Genomic DNA, 20,582 nt, shown 5'->3' on the forward strand with positions numbered 1-20,582 from the left:
CACATCATAGTTCCGCTCCGCCGGACCCAGCTTCTTAGGAAAGAAAGCGCAGGGGCGGAGCTTCGGTGGCGTGTCCGAGCGCTGTTACAGCGCGGCTCTAGCCCCAGCCTCGGACGCGTCCACCTCCACTTTGAATGCTAACGAACGGTCCAGATGCCCCCCCTTCAGCAGTGAGGTAATAGGCTCCGCCACTTGGCCAAAACCCAGAATAAACCTCCAGCAGTAATTGGCAAACCCTAAAAACCGCTGCACCTCCTTTACCGTGATCGGAGTCGGCCAATTACGCACAGCGTTAACACGGTCACACTCCATCATCATCCCAGAGGTGGAAATGGGATAACCCAGGAAGGAAACGGCTGGTTTGGAGAACACACATTTCTCAGCCTTGACATATAGGTCATGTTCCAGCAGTCGCCCAAGGACCTTGCGCACCAGGGAGACATGCGCGGCGCGTGTGGCAGAATAGATCAAGATGTCATCAATGTATACCACCACACCCTGCTCATGCAAGTCCCTGAGAATCTCATCTACAAAGGATTGAAAGACTGCTGGAGCATTCTTTAACCCATAAGGCATGACGAGTTACTCATAATAGCCAGATGTGGTACTAAACGCGGTTTTCCACTCGTCTCCTCCCCGAATACGCACCAGATTATACGTGCTCCTGAGGTCCAGTTTTGTGAAAAAACGCATAAGAAGTAGCAGATAACTAAATCCCACTGTGATCGAATTTAGACCTCGATAATCAATGCACGGACACAGTCCTCCCTCCTTTTTCCTCACAAAAAATAAACTTGAGGAGACGGGTGACATGGAGGGCCGAATGTACCCCTGTCTCAGAGCTTCCATGACATATGTCTCCATAGCCAACGTCTCCTCCTGTGACAGTGGGTACACGTGACTCCTGGGAAGTGTAGCGTTCTCCTGGAGGTTTATCACGCAATCCCACCGTCGATGGGTTGATAATTTGGTCGCCTTCTTATAAACAAAAAGCGATAGCCATATCGGCATATTCTGGGGGAATGCGCACAGTGGATACCTGGTCTGGAGAGTAAGACAGGAGAACCTATTTCAAAACAAACAATTTAATAATAATTCAAGACACAGACAATTTAATACCACCGGGAATGGTAAGGTCGAAACCCATTTGTTAAAATCAATAAATGACAAACTGGGCATACTTGAACTAGTCAGTAAGGATATAAAAGAGTTGAAGGCCTCGAGATGAGTGACGAAAAAGCTGTGACATTGGAGAAAGACACAAACAAGCTAAAAGGGACAGTCAATAAGATTGAAACCGAAGTGAAGGAACTTAGAAAGGAGAAAATCGTTCTGAGAGAAGCCTTACTTGACATACAGACTAGATCCATGAGAGAGAATCTGGTACTTACAGATATCCAAGAGAAAGAAGGAGAAGCTTGTGAATCTGTAGTTAGAGAGTTCCTCCTTACAGCGTTCCTCCTTACTTCAGATCCCATGTGAAGCTATCGACAAAATCCAACTGGAACATATACACCGCTTTGGACAGAGAGGGCAGAGGTATGAACACCCAATCGTTGCCAAATTTGCTTTCTTTGAAGATAAAATAATGGTTAAAAGCCTGGGTGAAAGACTTGCTGGCACGAAAATAGACATGAATGACCAGTTCCCGAAGGAAATGACAGAACAGCCTAAAGTTCTATATTCAAGGAAAATAGATTGAAAGGGGAAAGAGTAGCTCTAGTAGTCGATAAACTCTATATTGATAACCAATTGTTCAGAGACACAAGATCTACTCCATGTCTATTCTAAAAGTTCTCATAGAGGATGCAAATAGCGAAACACTCAATACTAGCCATGGTATGAATTGTAATAATACCCCAAAAATATATAGCTTTTCTAACTATTGTGAAACAGAACTGATTGGAACACAGAAGCACTAATTAAACATGGAGATGAAAACACAGCTGTCAGAAGGCGCAGTATTTGAGTATGTGTGGATGTATTGTGGTGGGTATGTGTGGATGTATTGAGGTGGGTATGTGTGGATGTATTGATTTGGGTATGTGTGGATGTATTGAGGTGGGTATGTGTGGATGTATTGAGGTGGGTATGTGTGGATGTATTGAGGTGGGTATGTGTGGATGTATTGAGGTGGGTATGTGTGGGTATGTGTGGATGTATTGAGGTGGTATGTGTGGATGTATTGAGTGTGGTATTGTAGGGTATGTGTGGATGTATTGTGGTGGGTATGTGTGGATGTATTGAGGTGGGTATGTGTGGATGTATTGTGGTGGGTATGTGTGGATGTATTGAGGTGGGTATGTGTGGATGTATTGAGGTGGGTATGTGTGGATGTATTGTGGTGGGTATGGTGGATGTATGTGGGTATGGATGTATTGAGGTGGTATGGGGATGTATTGTGGTGGGTATGTGTGGATGTATTGAGGTGGGTATGTGTGGATGTATTGTGGTGGGTATGTGTGGATGTATTGAGGTGGGTATGTGTGGATGTATTGAGGTGGGTATGTGTGGATGTATTGAGGTGGGTATGTGTGGATGTATTGTGGTGGATGGTGTGTGTTTTATGGTGTTTGGGGAAAGTGTGGTGTTAAGTGATTGAGAAAGGAAATGGATGCCACCGTATGTCTGTGATCAGCGGTTGTGAAAGAGCTTTCAATGAGGAATATACATTTTATAATGAATTATACATCTTATTGATTTATTTATTTATTGTCCTATCATGGTGGAACTGCATTTTTAAAATAAATTATGCATCTAATTTATTTGTTGTCCTATCACAAGGAACTGCATTTTAAAAATAAATTATACATCTAATTTATTTGTTGTCCTATCACGAGGAACTGCATTTTTAAAATAAATTATACATCAAATGTAATTATTTATGGTCATATATTAATGGAATGGTCCAAAACCCTAAACCGTAGACACCTACCTGAACAAACCAGACACTAAGGAGAAGTCCCAATCTGTTTTATGGGCCTGCTATAAGCTGCCTGTATGCAGCCAAAATGTGGTCAGAGACCTTCTAGAGCAGCACCGCCCCCTCATGATTCTGAGCCTGCCTGGCATGGTTGGTCCTGCAGAGCCAGAGCCCCCTGATGGGAGAGCATAATATACAAGGGAATTCTCAAAGCTGCTGATGAGAACCTTGATGACCTTGTACCTAGCCGGTGGGAATTCCGGTGGGGTGCCCCCACCCAGGCAGTGGCATTGTTGGCTACGCTAGCTGCAGTAACCCATGGGGATGGGGTCACACCCAGACACTCAGAGAGGGCCATATTATTGTGGCCCTGGTGGCACAAAATCAATGGTCTGACTGCGCGGAGATGCTTGGGAATATGGTCGCTACGGGGGGACCATATTGTGGGTGTTTCAGGGGAAAGGGATCTGAGTCTATGGTTGTTGTGGTGGAAAGGGTTTGCGTGTGTGTGTGTGTGTGTGTGTGTGTGTGTGTGTGTGTGTGTGTGTGTGTGTGTGTGTGTGTGTGTGTGTGTGTGTGTGTGTGTGTGTGTGTGTGTGTGTGTGCGTGTGCGTGTGTGTGCGTGTGTGTGTGTGTGTGTGTGTGTGTGTGTGTGTGTGTGTGTGTGTGTGTGTGTGTGTGTGTGTGTGTGTGTGTGCGTGTGTGTGTGTGCGTGTGTGTGTCCCACAACTGTTGCGAGGGAGTAAAATATGTTAGGGCCAATATAGGATGAATCACAATAATTGTTTGCTAAAATAATAATTGTTTACTAAAATAATAATTGTTTGCTAAAATAATAATTGCTTGCCATAATGTATATCTTGTAATGTCGAGACTGATAAGAGATAACATTCCTTGCAGTAAATTGCCTACATTACTACAAATATTAATAGCTAATTATAGAAAATAAGATATACAGGAATATTTAAATATATATTTTTTAATAGCTATATATAATACAAATCGAGGTGAGGGAGACGGAAATGCATTAGGCGGTTAATCTGCTTCTGTTCTGTGGGTGGCACTGTGTGCTCTTTTCCAAGGATGGGTCCCGGTCTCTCCGGGGCCTTGGGATCCGGGGGGTCGGGGGTGGTCTACTGGGCATCGGGAAGACAACCCAATTCAGGATGAGGAGGGGTTTTAGCGGGTGGAATAGTGGGGACCAATTGAAGGTTTACTTCGTAGCAATGCAAATATCATGGTACAGCTATATAGATACTTTTTAATGGTACGTTTGCAAACATATATTATAAATATAATTTAAACTTGTGTCTTATTATGGTAAATGGGTGAAATAAGTATAGCCAGTTATAATTGTAATGGCTTAGCAGATAATAAGAACAGACGATTAGTATTGATCTGGCTTAAAGAGAAGGAACATGATATCTATACAGGAAACTCATTTAACAATTTTAGATGAAGTTTTGTGGGATAATAACTGGGGCGGATGGGATATACTTCTCTCATGGGCAAAGAAATTAAAAAGGGGCGATGATATTAACTAAAACTATTAACTAAAATTTTGATGCAAATGTGCGTATTGTCCAAACAGATCCTGAAGGTAGATGGATGATTCTAAATATGTTATTGGACAATAAACAGATATGGCTTATTAACCTATACGGTTCAAGTAATGATGATCCAAGATTCTTTGAAAATATATATATAAAATTAATCAACTCTACAAGCAACACTAGACTCTATTTTATGTGGTCCTGTGTAGCTCAGTTGGTAGAGCATGGCGCTTGTAACGCCAGGGTAGTGGGTTCGATCCCCGGGACCACCCATACGTAGAATGTATGCACACATGACTGTAAGGCTCGTAAATTATATTATTATTATTATTATTATATTATATTATTATGTTAGTTAAGGCAAGTCAGTTAAGAACAAATTCTTATTTTCAATGATGGCCTAGGAACGGTGGGTTAACTGTCTGTTCAGGGGCAGAACAACAGAGTTGTACCTTGTCAGCTCGGGGATTTGAACTTGCAACCTTCTGGTTACTAGTCCAACGCTCTAACCACTAGGCTACCCTGTCGTCCTAGGTGACCCACCTAGGTGGGGGATTTTAATATGGTCTTAAATACCTCTATGGACCAGAAAGGAAATCACACTACAAACCCTCAGGCACTTATGGAAATCATGAATGTCATGGATATACTGGAATTAGTGGATATATGGAGGCTTAAATACCCTGACCTAGTGAGATATACAGTTGAAGTCGGAAGTTTACATACACTTAGATTGGAGTCATTAAAACTTGTTTTTCAACCAGACTGCACATTTCTTGTCAACAAACTATAGTTTTGGCAAGTCGGTTAGGACATCTACTTTGTGCATGACACAAGTCATTTTTCCAACAATTTTTTACAGACGGATTATCTCACCTATAATTCACTTTATCACAATTCCATTGGGTCAGAAGATACATACATTAAGTCGAATGTGCCTTTAAACAGCTTGGAAAATTCCAGAAAATGATGTCATAGCTTTAGAAGCTTCTGATAGGCTAATTGACATAATTTGAGTCAATTGGAGGTGTACCTGTGGATGTATTTCAATTTTAATCTTCTTCTTGATCTGCCACATCTGTCAGGTGAATGGATTATCTTGGCAAAGGAGAAATGCTCACTAACAAGGATTTAAACACTTTTTCATTTTTTGAAACGAACCTTTATTTAACCAGGAAAAGCCCATTGAGGCCCATGGTCTCTGTCTGGCCATAAGCAGATAGCAAGCCTTATTACGAAAATAAAATGTCAATTTAAGCTTCCTCACAATATTATCCATATGAACTTTAAAGGACAACTTGCCATCCAACCAGATACCTAGTTATTTGTAGGATGACACTTTTTTAATGGATAAGCTGCCAGATGTGACAATGCTAACCTTCTCTGGCTGATTGCGAGCTCTGGGAAAGGTCATGAATGTAGTTTTTTTTGTACATTCAAGACCAGTTTGAGAGCATAAAGGGAGTGACTGAAAAGCAGTCTGGAGCTCTTCAACAGCCTGAACCAGAGAAGGAGCACATACACTGTGGGGCTCCCGAGTGGCACTGCATCTCAGTGCAAGAGACATCACTACAGTCCCTGGTTTGAATCCAGGCTGTATCACATCCGGGCGTGATTGGGAGTCCCATAGGGCGGTGTGCAATGGGCCGTGCGTCATTTGGGTTCGGCTGGAGAGGCCGTCATTGTAAATAACATTTTGTTCTTAACTGACTTAACTAGTTAAAGAAAGGTTCAATCAACGAAATAAAAATATATGACTATCATCTGCATATACAGTGCATTCAGAACCATTAACTTTTTCCACATTTTGTTAAGTTACAGCATTATTCTTAAATGGATTAAATTGTGGATTTCCCCTCATCAATCTACGCTCAATACCCCATAAGGACCAAGCAAAAACGGAAATATCACATTTACATATGTATTCGATTCAGATACTTTACTCAGTACTTTGTTGAAGCACCTTTGGCAGTGATTACGGCCTCGAGTCTTCTTTGGTATGACGCTACAAGCTTGGCACACCTGTATTTGGGAAGTTTCTCCCATATTTCTCTGCAGATCCTCTCAAGCCTCTGCCAGGTTGGATGGGGAGCATCGCTGCACAGCTGTTTTTAGGTCTCTCCAGAGATGTTAAATCGGGTTCAAGTCCGGAATCTGGCTGGGCCACTCAAGGACATTCAGAGAGTTGCCCTGCAGCCACTCCTGTGTTGTCTTGGCTGTGAACTTAGGGTCGTTGTCATGTTGGAAGGTGAACCTTCAGCCAAGTCTTGAGTTCCTGAGCACTCTGGAGAAGGTTTTCATAAAGGATCTCTCCGTTCATCTTTCCCTTGATCCTGACTAGTCTCCCAGTCCCTGCCGCTGAAAAACATCCCCACCGTATGATGCTGCCACCACCATGCTTCACTGTAGGGATGGTGCCAGGTTTCCTCCAGACGTGACGCTTGGCATCCAGGCCAAAGAGTTCAATCTTGGTTTCATCACACCAGATAATCTTGTTTCTAATGGTCCGTTAGGTGCCTTTTGGAAAAATCCAAGTGGGCTGTCACGTGCCTTTGACTGAGAAGTGGCATCCGTCTGGCCACTCTACCATCAAGGTCTGATGGTTGGAGTGCTGCAGAGATGGTTGTCCTTCTGGAAGGTTCTCCCATCTCCACAAAGGAACTCTGGAGCTCTGTCAGAGAGTCATCTCTTGGTCTTCTCTTGGTCATCGGGGGAGAAAGATTGCTCAGTTTGGCTGGGCGGCCAGTTCTAGGAAGTGTCTTGGTGGTTCCAAACTTTTATTTATTTTTTGATACATATGCTGACCTTTTTTTTGCATTGTCATTATGGGTTATTGTGTGTAGATTGATGAGAAAAAAATCCATATTCAACCCATTTTAGATTAAGACTGCAACATTACAAAATGTGCTAAAAGTAAAGGGGTTTGAATACTTTCCGAATGCATTGTAGATGCAACTTGCTGGTTGCATCCCATTTCCCTAAAACTTGAGAACAACACAGGAGCTAAAATTGAACCCTGGGGCACACCCTTAATTCATCTCAAGAATGCTAGACTTGGCCTCCCGGGTGGTGCAGCTGTACTGCAGCGCCAGCTGTTCCACCAGAGACTCTGGGTTCGCGCCCAGGCTCTGTCGTAACCGGCCGTGACTGGGAGGTCCGTGGGGCGACGCACAATTGGCCTAGCGTTGTTAGGGAGGGGTTGACCGGTAAGGATATCCTTGTCTCATCGCGCACCAGTGACTCCTGTGGCGGGCTGGGTGCACTAACCAAGGTTGCCAGGTGCACAGTGTTTCCTCTGACACATTGGTGCAGCTGGCTTCCGGGTTGGCTGCGCGCTGTGTTAAGAAGCCGTGCGGCTTGGTTGGGTTGTGTATCGGAGGACGCATGACTTTCAACCTTCGTCTCTCCCAAGCCCGTACAGGAGTTGTAGCGATGAGACAAGACAGTAGCTACTAAAAACAATTGGATACCACGAAATTGGGGAGAAAACGGGGTAAAATTCACCAAAAAAAGAAAAGCAAAAGAATGCTAGACTTGTGACTGTCAGTATATAACACTGTCAGAAAGATAGTTCCTAAACCCCATCACTGAGAACAATGTCGCTAACAACAATTAATGATCTTTGATAAGTCAACAAATAGAGCAGCACAATGATGATTTTTTACCATAGCTGCAGGTGAAGGACCATAGCTGCAGGTGAAGGACCATAGCTGCTAGTGAAGGACCATAGCTGCTGGTGAAGGATCATAGCTGCAGGTGAAGGACCATAGCTGCTGGTGAAGGACCATAGCTGCAGGTGAAGGATCATAGCTGCTGGTGAAGGATCATAGCTGCAGGTGAAGGACCATAGCTGCATGTGAAGGATCATAGCTGCTGGTGAAGGACCATAGCTGCAGGTGAAGGACCATAGCTGCAGGTAAAGGATCATAACTGCAGGTGAAGGACCATAGCTGCAGGTGAAGGATCATAGCTGCAGGTGAAGGACCTTAGCTGCAGGTAAAGGATCATAACTGCAGGTGAAGGACCATAGCTGCAGGTGAAGGACCATAGCTGCTGGTGAAGGACCTTAGCTGCAGGTGAAGGACCTTAGCTGCAGGTAAAGGACCATAGCTGCATGTGAAGGATCATAGCTGTCATGTTTTGTCATTTATTATCTTGTCTTGTCCCTGTGCTTCCCATTCTATTCGTTTCCCTCTGCTGGTCTTATTAGGTTCTTTCCCTCTTTCTATCCCTCTCTCTCCCCCTCCCTCTCTCACTCTCTCGCTCTCTCTTCTCTCTATCGTTCCGTTCCTGCTCCCAGCTGTTCCTATTCCCCTAATCATCATTTAGTCTTCCCACACCTGTTCCCGATCCTTTTCCCTGATTAGAGTCCCTATTTCACTCCTTGTTTCCCGTACCTGCCCCGTCGGATCCTCATTTATAATTCACCGTGCTGTGTCAATGTTTTGCCCTGTCGTGTCGTGTTTCCCTCAGATGCTGCGTGGTGAGCAGGTGTCTGAGTCTGCTAGGTTCAAGTGCCTTCCCGAGGCAACCGGCAGTTCTCGATCAAGTCTCCAGTCTGTTCTTGTCTTTACGTGTAGTATTATGCTTTTTGTTTTGTAAAGTTTATTCTGGATTAAATACTCTGTTTTCGCCAAGTCGCTTTTGGGTCCTCATTCACCAGCATGACAGAAGGATCCGACCGAGGAATGGACCCAGCGACTACAGACGCTCGTAACACTGCCGTCGAGATCCAAGGAGCCATGCTCGGCAGACACGAGCAGGAATTGTCTGCTGCTCGCCATGCCGTGGAGAACCTGGCCGCTCAGGTTTCCGACCTCTCTGGACAGTTCCAGAGTCTTCGTCTCGTGCCACCTGTTACTTCCTGGCCTGCCGAGCCTCCAGAACCTAGGGTTAATAACCCACCTTGCTACTCCGGGCAGCCCACTGAGTGCCGCTCCTTTCTCACCCAGTGTGAGATTGTGTTCTCTCTCAACCCAACACATACTCTAGAGAGAGAGCTCGGGTTGCTTACGTCATTTCACTCCTTACTGGCCGGGCCCGAGAGTGGGGCACAGCTATCTGGGAGGCAAGGGCTGATTGTTCTAACAATTACCAGAACTTTAAAGAGGAGATGATTCGGGTTTTTGACCGTTCAGTTTTTGGTGGGGAGGCTTCTAGGGTCCTGGCTTCCCTATGCCAAGGTGATCGATCCATAACGGATTACTCTATAGAGTTTCGTACTCTTGCTGCCTCTAGTGACTGGAACGAGCCGGCGCTGCTCGCTCGTTTTCTGGAGGGACTCCACACAGTGGTCAAAGATGAGATTCTCTCTCGGGAGGTTCCTTCCTGTGTGGACTCTTTGATTGCTCTCGCCATCCGCATAGAACGACGGGTAGATCTTCGTCACCAGGCTCGTGGAAGAGAGCTCGCATCAACGGTGTTTCCCTGCTCCGCATCGCAACCATCTCCCTCCTCTGGCTCTGAGACTGAGCCCATGCAGCTGGGAGGGATTCGCATCTCGACTAAGGAGAGGGAACGGAGGATCACCAACCGCCTGTGCCTCTATTGCGGATTTGATGGACATTTTGTTAATTCATGTCCAGTAAGAGGCCAGAGCCCATCAGTAAGCGGAGGGCTACTGGTGAGCGCTACTACTCAGGTCTCTTCATCTAGATCTTGTACTACTATGTCGGTCCATCTACGCTGGACGGTTCGGGTGCTACATGCAGTGCCTTGATTGACTCTGGGGCTGAGGGTTGTTTCATGGACGAAGCATGGGTTCGGAAACATAACATTCCTTTCAGACAGTTAGACAAGCCTACGCCCATGTTTGCCTTAGATGGTAGTCATCTTCCCAGTATCAAATTTGAGACACTACCTTTAACTCTCACAGTATCTGGTAACCACAGTGAGACTATTTCTTTTTGATTTTTCATTCACCTTTCACACCTGTTGTTTTGGGTCATCCCTGGCTAGTATGTCATAATCCTTCTATTAATTGGTCTTGTAATTCTATCCTATCCTGGAACGTATCTTGTCATGTGAAGTGCTTAATGTCTGCCATCCCTCCCATTTCTTCTGTCCCCACTTCTCAGGAGGAACCTGGCGATTTGACAGGAGTGCCGGAGGAATATCATGATCTGCGCACGGTCTTCAGTCGGTCCCGAGCCAACTCCCTTCCTCCTCACCGGTCGTATGATTGTAGTATTGATCTCCTTCCGGGGACCACTCCTCCTCGGGGTAGACTATACTCTCTGTCGGCTCCCGAACGTAAGGCTCTCGAGGATTATTTATCTGTGTCTCTTGACGCCGGTACCATAGTGCCTTCTTCCTCTCCGGCCGGGGCGGGGTTCTTTTTTGTTAAGAAGAAGGACGGTACTCTGCGCCCCTGCGTGGATTATCGAGGCTGAATGACATAACGGTTAAGAATCGTTATCCGCTTCCCCTTATGTCATCAGCCTTCGAGATTCTGCAGGGAGCCAGGTGCTTTACTAAGTTGGACCTTCGTAACGCTTACCATCTCGTGCGCATCAGAGAGGGGGACGAGTGGAAAACGGCGTTTAACACTCCGTTAGGGCATTTTGAGTACCGGGTTCTGCCGTTTGGTCTTGCCAATGCGCCAGCTGTTTTTCAGGCATTAGTTAATGATGTTCTGAGAGACATGCTGAACATCTTTGTTTTTGTCTATCTTGACGATATCCTGATTTTTTCACCGTCACTCGAGATTCATGTTCAGCACGTTCGACGTGTTCTACAGCGCCTTTTAGAGAATTGTCTCTACGTAAAGGCTGAGAAGTGTTCTTTTCATGTCTCCTCCGTTACTTTTCTCGGTTCCGTTATTTCCGCTGAAGGCATTCAGATGGATTCCGCTAAGGTCCAAGCTGTCAGTGATTGGCCCGTTCCAAGGTCACGTGTCGAGTTGCAGCGCTTTTTAGGTTTCGCTAATTTCTATCGGCGTTTCATTCGTAATTTCGGTCAAGTTGCTGCCCCTCTCACAGCTCTTACTTCTGTCAAGACGTGTTTTAAGTGGTCCGGTTCCGCCCAGGGAGCTTTTGATCTTCTAAAAGAACGTTTTACGTCCGCTCCTATCCTCGTTACTCCTGACGTCACTAGACAATTCATTGTCGAGGTTGGCGCTTCAGAGGTAGGCGTGGGAGCCATTCTATCCCAGCGCTTCCAGTCTGACGATAAGGTTCATCCTTGTGCTTATTTTTCTCATCGCCTGTCGCCATCTGAGCGCAACTATGATGTGGGTAACCGTGAACTGCTCGCCATCCGCTTAGCCCTAGGCGAATGGCGACAGTGGTTGGAGGGCGACCGTTCCTTTTGTCGTTTGGACAGACCATAAGAACCTTGAGTACATCCGTTCTGCCAAACGACTTAATGCCCGTCAAGCTCGTTGGGCGTTGTTTTTCGCTCGTTTCGAGTTTGTGATTTCTTACCGTCCGGGTAGCAAGAACACCAAGCCTGATGCCTTATCCCGTCTGTTTAGTTCTTCTGTGGCTTCTACTGATCCCGAGGGGATTCTTCCTTATGGGCGTGTTGTCGGGTTGACAGTCTGGGGAATTGAAAGACAGGTTAAGCAAGCACTCACGCACACTGCGTCGCCGCGCGCTTGTCCTAGTAACCTCCTTTTCGTTCCTGTTTCCACTCGTCTGGCTGTTCTTCAGTGGGCTCACTCTGCCAAGTTAGCTGGTCATCCCGGTGTTCGAGGCACTCTTGCGTCTATTCGCCAGCGATTTTGGTGGCCGACTCAGGAGCGTGACACGCGCCGTTTCGTGGCTGCTTGTTCGGACTGCGCGCAGACTAAGTCGGGTAACTCTCCTCCTGCCGGTCGTCTCAGACCGCTCCCCATTCCTTCTCGACCATGGTCTCACATCGCCCTAGACTTCATTACCGGTCTGCCTTTGTCTGCGGGGAAGACTGTGATTCTTACGGTTGTCGATAGGTTCTCTAAGGCGGCACAATTCATTCCCCTCGCTAAACTTCCTTCCGCTAAGGAGACGGCACAAATCATTATCGAGAATGTGTTCAGAATTCATGGCCTCCCGTTGGACGCCGTTTCAGACAGAGGCCCGCAATTCACGTCACAGTTTTGGAGGGAGTTCTGTCGTTTGATTGGTGCGTCCGTCAGTCTCTCTTCCGGGTTTCATCCCCAGTCTAACGGTCAAGCAGAGAGGGCCAATCAGACGATTGGTCGCATACTACGCAGCCTTTCTTTCAGAAACCCTGCGTCTTGGGCAGAACAGCTCCCCTGGGCAGAATACGCTCACAACTCGCTTCCTTCGTCTGCTACCGGGTTATCTCCGTTTCAGAGTAGTCTGGGTTACCAGCCTCCTCTATTCTCTTCCCAGCTTGCCGAGTCCAGCGTTCCCTCCGCTCAGCGTTTGTCCAACGTTGTGAGCGCACCTGGAGGAGGGTGAGGTCTGCACTTTGCCGCTACAGGGCACAGACTGTGAGAGCCGCCAATAAACGCAGGATTAAGAGTCCTAGGTATTGTTGCGGCCAGAGAGTGTGGCTTTCCACTCGCAACCTTCCTCTTACGACAGCTTCTCGTAAGTTGACTCCGCGGTTCATTGGTCCGTTCCGTGTCTCCCAGGTCGTCAATCCTGTCGCTGTGCGACTGCTTCTTCCGCGACATCTTCGTCGCGTACATCCTGTCTTCCATGTCTCCTGTGTTAAGCCCTTTCTTCGCACCCCGTTCGTCTTCCCTCCCCCCTCCCGTCCTTGTCGAGAGCGCACCTATTTACAAGGTACATAAGATCATGGACATGCGTTCTCGGGGACGGGGTCACCAATACTTAGTGGATTGGGAGGGTTACGGTCCTGAGGAGAGGAGTTGGGTTCCGTCTCGGGACGTGCTGGACCGTTCACTCATTGATGATTTCCTCCGTCGCCGCCAGGATTCCTCCTCGAGTGCGCCAGGAGGCGCTCGGTGAGTGGGGGGGTACTGTCATGTTTTGTCATTTATTATCTTGTCTTGTCCCTGTGCTTCCCATTCTATTTGTTTCCCTCTGCTGGTCTTATTAGGTTCTTTCCCTCTTTCTATCCCTCTCTCTCCCCCTCCCTCTCTCACTCTCTCGCTCTCTCGCTCTCTCTTCTCTCTATCGTTCCGTTCCTGCTCCCAGCTGTTCCTATTCCCCTAATCATCATTTAGTCTTCCCACACCTGTTCCCGATCCTTTTCCCTGATTAGAGTCCCTATTTCACTCCTTGTTTCCCGTACCTGCCCCGTCGGATCCTCATTTATAATTCACCGTGCTGTGTCAATGTTTTGCCCTGTCGTGTCGTGTTTCCCTCAGATGCTGCGTGGTGAGCAGGTGTCTGAGTCTGCTAGGTTCAAGTGCCTTCCCGAGGCAACCGGCAGTTCTCGATCAAGTCTCCAGTCTGTTCTTGTCTTTACGTGTAGTATTATGCTTTTTGTTTTGTAAAGTTTATTCTGGATTAAATACTCTGTTTTCGCCAAGTCGCTTTTGGGTCCTCATTCACCAGCATGACAATAGCTGCTGGTGAAGGATCATAACTGCAGGTGAAGGACCATAGCTGCAGGTGAAGGATCATAGCTGCAGGTGAAGGACCATAGCTGCTGGTGAAGGACCTTAGCTGCAGGTGAAGGACCTTAGCTGCAGGTAAAGGACCATAGCTGCATGTGAAGGATCATAGCTGCTGGTGAAGGACCATAGCTGCAGGTAAAGGATCATAGCTGCTATGCCCCGATCTAAAACCAGACTGAACCCAGCTCAGTATGTTATTTTCAATTAAGACGTTTTTTATAACTGTGAGTTCACTAGGGATTCATAGACTTTGGCCAGGATAGGGAGTTTAGAGATGGGACCATAGTTATTAGCATCTGAGGGATCTCCACCCTTTAGCAGTGGTAGGACATAAACTGATTTACAAATGCTGGGTATGGAATTGGTCAAGAGACTCAAGTTGAAAATGTGTGCCACAGGTTTAGTAATAATACCAGCTGCTATCTTTAAGAGGTAGGGGGTCCGGGTTGTCTGGACCTGCAGACTTTTTAGTGTCTATTGCCTTTAGTTCTTTATAGAACTCAGTATAAGAAACAGGCTCAAAGTTAAAATGGTTCACATAAGGGCCTATATTATAGTTGACTGTAATAGAGCTAACATTAGAGGCCTGGGCCCCACCATTATCAACAACTGAACCAGTAGATATGAAGGACATTGTATCTTTAATTTCATCTCATGAAACGTGGGACCAACACATTACATGATGATTGTATATATATTTTTATATGTTCAGTATATATCAGTGAATCATAATCTGATTTCACCATCTATATCCCTGAATCATAATCTGATTTCACCATCTATATCCCTGAATGCTAATCTGATTTCACCATCTATATCCCTGAATCATAATCTGATTTCACCATCTATATCCCTGAATGTTAATCTGGTTTCACCATCTATATCCCTGAATGTTAATCTGGTTTCACCATCTATATCCCTGAATGTTAATCTGGTTTCACCATCTATATCCCTGAATGTTAATCTGGTTTCACCATCTATATCCCTGAATGTTAATCTGGTTTCACCATCTATATCCCTGAATGTTAATCTGGTTTCACCATCTATATCCCTGAATGTTAATCTGGTTTCACTATCTATATCCCTGAATGTTAATCTGGTTTCACCATCTATATCCCTGAATGTTAATGTTGACTGAAAAGGCAAGGAGACAGGGAATGGGAAGGGAAAGAATCGGTCATAAACATTAGGAGCTCCTACCCCTAGCCCTGAGGCACAGGTCAGGGCTTTGGGGTGTTCCTATGTCTTGACTTCCAACATAAAGAACTCAGATCATAGCTTTAACTGTATATATTCTGCCTTTTCGTATTATCCATTTATACCAGATTAACTATAGTACAGACTGGTTCTGTGTCATCTCCACTTTTAGTTAAAAAAATCTACTGTAAAGTACAACAGCTGAGACATGACATATCTAGCCCACTAGCCTGGTGTGCAGAAGAGAAGGGTCTGAGAAACCAGATGGATAGAGAGGGGGGTGAGAGAGGTGTTAGGGTATAAAAAGCAGGTTTTCCAGCCAGAGGATATGTCTAGTCTGTTAATGGTGTTTATAAATCAACATTTACAGTGCTGGTAGTTTTACAGATTTGTTTCTCTCTCACCCCCCCTCCCTCTCTCTCCCCATTACGCTCTCCCTCTCTCTCCTCATTACGCTCTCCTCTCTCTCCGCATTACGCTCTCTCTCTCTCTCTCTCTCTCTCTCTCTCTCTCTCTCTCTCTCTTTCTCTCTCACCCCCTCTCTCCTCTCTCTCCCCACCCCCTTCTTTCTTGAGCTCTCTCTCTCTCTCTCTCTCTCTCTCTCTCTCTCTCTCTCTCTCTCTCTCTCTCTCTCTCTCTCTCTCTCTCTCTCTCTCTCTCTCTCTCTCTCTCTCTCTCTCTCTCTCGCTCTCTCTCTCCTCTCTCTTTCCCCTTCTCTCTTTCCCCCTCTCTCTCTTCCTGTCTCACCCCCTCTCTTTCTTGAGCTCTCTCTCTCTCTCTCTCTCTCTCTCTCTCTCTCTCTCTCTCTCTCTCTCTCTCTCTCTCTCTCTCTCTCTCTCTGCTCTCTCTCTCTCTCTCTCTCTCTCTCTCTCTCTCTCTCGTGCTCTCTCTCGTGCTCTCTCTCTCCCTCTCTCTCTCTCTCTTCCCCTCTCTCTCTCTCTCCCCTCTCTCTCTCTTCCTGTCTCTCTCTTTCCCCCTCTCTCTCTTCCTGTCTCACCCCCTCTCTTTCTTGAGCTCTCTCTCTCTCTCTCTCTCTCTCTCTCTCTCTCTCTCTCTCTCTCTCTCTCTCTCTCTCTCTCTCTCTCTCTCTCTCTCTCTCTCTCTCTCTCTCGTGCTCTCTCTCGTGCTCTCTCTCTCTCTCTCTCTCTCTCTCATGCTCTCTCTCTCTCGTGCTCTCTCTCTCTCTCTCTCTCCCTCTCCCCCTCTTTCTCTCTCTCTCCCACTCTCTCTCCCACCCCTCCATCCTCTGCAGTCATGTTGGACAATAGAGAGATGTGGATGGTTACTGCAACCTGCTGAGACAAGAAAATACAAGGTGTGTGCATGAACTAGTTAAAAAGTATGTGAGCGTATACCTACTGTAAATACATGCTTGTGTGTGTAGTACATGGCCCCAGGGGGCCTCAGTAGACAGGAGGATGTCTGTCTATCTACACCACAGTCCCTCTCTACATTCTTTATTAAATAATGTCTTCTCTATATTACAGTGCCTTGCGAAAGTATTCGGCCCCCTTGAACTTTGCGACCTTTTGCCACATTTCAGGCTTCAAACATAAAGATATAAAACTGTATTTTTTTGTGAAGAATCAACAACAAGTGGGACACAATCATGAAGTGGAACGACATTTATTGGATATTTCAAACTTTTTTAACAAATCAAAAACTGAAAAATTGGGCGTGCAAAATTATTGAATGTGTCCATGAACCAATTGCATTTTATGGCAGTGAGGTGTGGGGTCCACTTGCAAAACAAGATTTTACCCTACGGGACAAACACCCCATTGAAATCCTGCATGCAGAGTTCTATAAGAGTCTCCTACATGTCCAGAGGACAACTACAAACAATACATGCAGGGCAGAATTAGGCCAATATCCACTAATAATAAAAACACAAAAAAAGAGCAATTCAGTATTGGAAACATCTAACATACATTGACCCCCTCTCATATCATTACCAAGCCCTGCAATGCCAAGAGCTGAGCAAAGAAAAGAGTCCCCTCATCCAGCTGGTCCTGGGGCTGAGTTCACAAACCTGTTCTATTAACAGACTGAAGCCTCAGGACCAGAACATCCAATCAATCAGAATAAACCAAATTACAACACAGTCAAACAAAAACTACATTGCTTATTGGGAAATACAAGCACATCGCAATATGCAGTGCTATCTGGCCCTAAATCAACAGTCCACCGTGGCTAACTATTTGACCATGGTTACTGATCAAAACCTTAGAAAAACTTTGACAAAGTACAGGCTCAGTGAGCACAGCCTTTCCATTGAGAAGGTTAGACACAGGAAAACCTGGCTCCCTGTAGAGGAAAGGCTGTGCAACCACTGCACCACAGCAGAACCTGAGACAGAGCTGCATTTCTTGACAAAATGTTTTTTTTTTTAAAATAAAACAATTAGAGAGTATCATTTCCCCAAAAGACCTCTCTGATGACAATCGGCTACGTGTCCTGCTGGGGGAGGACGCAGAGAGATGTGGGTTGGCAGCTCACTACATTGCTGGATGTCATAATGTGAGGGACAGTGTCAGACCAACCAACCTGCACATGTCCTCGATGCTTATCATTACTGTTGTTGTTATTGTTCAACAGATTGTTTATTTTCACCCTTGATTATTGTTGTTACTGTTGTCCCTTTGACAATATTGGTATTTTAATTATGTTAATATTGTACATTTCCAAAGTAAGCTTTGGCAGTACGTACATTGTTACATCATGCCATAGTGTCCACAGCCCTCTCTGAGAGAGGATACATGTCATGCCCAGTGGGTCTGCTGGGATGGTTTCCTGGTCGTGCTGGGCTGGGCTGAGGCCCCGGTCCAACCCTGTCCACTCCCCCTTCACTCCCTCCTACCCTGCTCCATCTGGCCCTACCCCTCATCCAGTGCCCTTATTCCTTTACCCAGCCTCCCCTCCCCCACGCCACACTCTGACCACGCATCAGCTGGCTAGGCCAAGGAACAGGTGGGAATAGGTGACTTAGATTATGACGTTATGGTGGTGGTAGAAATAATTAATAGCAATAGAATTAATAGAACATGAAACGTTTCTGAATAGACTCAAAATGGCCGCCGGAACGTTGACTTGAATTGGCATGTCCATTCTAGAGATTCTATCTCTATACACCTATCCCAGCCCCAGTCTATGTCGGTGTGCTGTGTGGTAATGAGGGCTGCTGACGCACAGTGTTCCCCGCATCCCCAGGATCTGTCCCACCGCAGGGGGAACGGAAGCCTGCTTGCCTGCCCGACTGCCTGTCTAATTCCTGCTTGCCTGTGAGATACGATGGGTTTCAAGAGAGAGAGAGAGAGTCACAAATGCAGCACCCTGTCTCTCTGCCGGCTTCCTCTGAAGCTCATTATATTCCCTTTCAGAAAGCACAGAGGTTGAGAATGAGCTCTGTTAAGATTTAATGTGTTTCTGTCTTTCTTGGCATTGACTCATGGTTTTTCTATGGGCAGAATCACTCAAAATCTAAATCAGAATTTTTGTCAGTCACGTACAACATTTTTCAGATGTTTTTTCAGGGGCAGAAATATCTAACAACACAATAACAATACAGACATCATCCATACATTAATACCTAACAACACAATAACAATACAGACATCATCCATACATTAATACCTAACAACACAATAACAATACAGACATCATCCATACATTAATACCTAACAACACAATAACAATACAGACATCATCCATACATTAATACCTAACAACACAATAACAATACAGACATCATCCATACATTAATACCTAATAACACAATAACAATACAGACAGAATCTCACAGTGATGAGATTTAATGGATGTACGTCACACATCACATAATTGAGCTTACAGTCTGAGGTTGTCCTGGGGCAAGCTATGCCAACATAATGCTTACAAAATACAAAATACCAAGAGCTAAAAGCTCTGGGAAGACAAGTTAACAGGTCGGGACTGGTTGAATGAGAGGAGGATCAACTTTAGCTGAAACACTTACAGATTCTCTCAGATGAACAGTAACAGTCTGAAAATACAATCCCCTCCAGGTCTGTCACAGTCTAATTGACATGCATCAAGATGCATTCAAGCAAGAAATACATAAATCGTTCCACCTTTCTGGAAAGATTTAGGCCCATGCATGTACAGAGTACCTCCCAGATCCCTTGACTTTTTCATGCATGTACAGAATACCTTCCAGATCCCTTGACCTTTTCATGCATGTACAGAATACCTTCCAGATCCCTTGACCTTTTCATGCATGTACAGAATACCTTCCAGATCCCTTGACTTTTTCATGCATGTACAGAATACCTTCCAGATCCCTTGACCTTTTCATGCATGTACAGAATACCTCCCAGATCCCTTGACCTTTTCATGCATGTACAGAATACCTTCCAGATCCCTTGACTTTTTCATGCATGTACAGAATACCTTCCAGATCCCTTGACCTTTTCATGCATGTACAGAATACCTTCCAGATCCCTTGACTTTTTCATGCATGTACAGAAGAATACCTCCCAGATCCCTTGACTTTTGCCACATTTTGCAAAACTACAGCCTAATTCTAAAATGGATAAAATAAATAAAAATCCTCAGCAATCTACGCACAATACCCCAGTATGACAAAGCAAAAACAGTTTTTGAGCTCAGGTGGATTCTGTTTTCATTGATCATCCTTGAGATGTTTCTACAGCTTGATTGGAGTCCACCTGTGGTAAATTCAGTTGATTGGACATTATTTGGAAAGGCACACACCTGTCTATATAAGGTCCCACGGTTTACAGTGCATGTCAGAGCAAAAACCAAGCCATGAGGTCGAAGGAATGGTCCGTAGAGCTCCGAGACAAGATAGTGTCGAGGCATAGATTTGGGGAAGCGTACCAAAACACATCTACAGATTTTAAGGTCCCCAAGAACAGTGGCCTCCAGCATTCTTGTTTTCTTATTTTTTAAAACGTTGTTATATTGAATATCCAAAATAATAATAATAATAATAATATATGCCATTTAGAAGACGCTTTTATCCAAAGCGACTTACAGTCATGTGTGCATACATTCTACGTATGGGTGGTCCCGGGGATCGAACCCACTACCCTGGCGTTACAAAAAAAACAATATACTTGCAGTGAGGCCGCTCAACAACTACACCACACCAGTCATCCAACAACTACACCACACCAGTCATCCAACAACTACACCACACCAGTCATCCAACAACTACACCACACATCAACAACTACACCACACCAGTCATCCAACAACTACAGTCATCCACACCACCACACCAGTCATCCAACAACTACACCACACCAGTCATCCAACAACTACACCACACCAGTCATCCAGTCATCCAACAACTACACCACACCAGTCATCC

This window comes from Oncorhynchus gorbuscha, linkage group LG23 (assembly GCF_021184085.1).
Source record: "Oncorhynchus gorbuscha isolate QuinsamMale2020 ecotype Even-year linkage group LG23, OgorEven_v1.0, whole genome shotgun sequence".
NCBI classification, from domain to species: domain Eukaryota; kingdom Metazoa; phylum Chordata; class Actinopteri; order Salmoniformes; family Salmonidae; genus Oncorhynchus; species Oncorhynchus gorbuscha.